Source organism: Chlamydomonas reinhardtii, chromosome 12 (assembly GCF_000002595.2).
Source record: "Chlamydomonas reinhardtii strain CC-503 cw92 mt+ chromosome 12, whole genome shotgun sequence".
NCBI classification, from domain to species: Eukaryota; Viridiplantae; Chlorophyta; class Chlorophyceae; order Chlamydomonadales; family Chlamydomonadaceae; genus Chlamydomonas; species Chlamydomonas reinhardtii.
In genome coordinates, this window is record NC_057015.1 from 925984 (window position 1) to 927541 (window position 1558).

A 1558-nucleotide genomic window follows, 5' to 3' on the forward strand; every position below is an offset into this window, starting at 1 on the left:
TGACCTGGTCGCGCCAGCCCGACCAGCAGCAGCGAGCAGCCCAGCCAGCGGGCCTTCTGTTGTTCTTGCCGCCACGGCCAATCTGGGGAGGGGGGTCGGTCGCGAATCTGCCGTGTTTCGGCCAACTAAACTAGTGCAGGCGCCCCCGGTTCGCCAAGCTGCTGAGCTGGCCGGCGGGTCGGTCATCTGGCTGGCCGTATCTCATTGTGCCGCGGCCGGCGGCGCGCGGGCGGGGGGGGGGGGGCCGGGGTGTAGATACCAGCCCAAACTAAACTGAACCCAATGCAATAGAGCGCGGGGGCGGCATTCAATCCAGTCCCAAAGTAAACTAGCGTCAATCAACCCGGGCCAGAGTGGGGTGGGTAGGTGGGGGGCTCGGCAATAATCCAGGGCGCTGACGACCCGGCAAGCTGGGATGCCGCCGCAGTAGTGGGGGGCTTCGGCCACCTAGCTTGCGCAGGCACAACAGCACAGAACAGTTACGGTAGGCACGCGGGAACGACATACAAAGCCCACTTACCTGGCAACGACCCCGACGCCGCCAATCACCGGATCGCTAACTCAGTTAGCGATTTGACTCGTCCTTACGGCAGAAGGGACCCGGGTACGAATCCGGATAAAAGCCCAATTATGCAAAAGGCGAAAGATTGGTGCGCAACCGATTGGTGATCCCACGAATGATAGGTAATTGCCCTTAGTGGCAATTGCGGGCTTATGCCCGCTGCAACCTAGAAAGGTCGTGGTGCAGAAGTCCGATTTAGTGGCGAGGTCCAAGGTTCAAGACAAGGCTCAAGATCCAAGGCTCGAGGAGGAGCGCCATGGCTCCTCGGTTTGCACGAACTGGCAGTGCTCCACTACTATAACGCGGCGTTTCCCTAGCTCGATATGCTAGGTGTGCAGGCTCGGATGTAGTGGACTTTGAAGAGCGGCCTAGGACTTGGAGGTTGTAGTTTCGGAGGTTGTGACTCTTTCGTGGTGAGGCGTCAGCGTGAGGGGGGCGGGCCCTCTCGCCCTAGTCACCTTGCCCCGTTAATCCATGCCAGGCCCTATGGGCCGGCGTTGTAATTATTATTATTATTATTATTATTATTATTATTATTATTATTATTATTATTATTATTATTATTATTATTATTATTATTATTATTATTATTATTATTATTATTATTATTATTATTATTATTATTATTATTATTATTATTATTATTATTATTATTATTATTATTATTATTATTATTATTATTATTATTATTATTATTATCCCCGACGCCGCCAGGCACGGAGCATACATCCGGGGGTAGTGGGGTGGGGAGGAGCGTTGGTTCCGATCCCAAAATGAACTATGGTTAATCCGGGCCGGGCGTGCGGTGGCGGATCGGGGTGCGGGTTCGGGGCGCTGACCCGGCATGCTGGCTGGGGTGCCGAAGCGGCGGGGAGGCAGGGCTTCGGCCCTCAGATGACCCGAGTTTCGGCAATCGTGGATTCGTGGCGATTCCCCACGCACCCTCCTAAACGTCGTCTGCCTGCGTGCAGATGCGCTGCGCCTCTGCTTCACGCG

The 1558-nt window shown here is 54.2% G+C and overlaps 1 protein-coding gene across 1 annotated transcript in view; it reads right to left on the reverse strand.

The window, feature by feature from the left end:
* CHLRE_12g495959v5 (uncharacterized protein) overlaps positions 1 to 1102 on the reverse strand; it is a 21306-nt gene extending 20204 nt beyond the window's left edge. The window contains exon 1 of the mRNA XM_043068007.1: positions 521 to 1102. The gene's annotated coding sequence lies outside the window, so the exon portion shown is untranslated. The remainder of the gene's footprint in view (positions 1 to 520) is intronic.
* Positions 1103 to 1558: the final 456 nt, after the last annotated feature.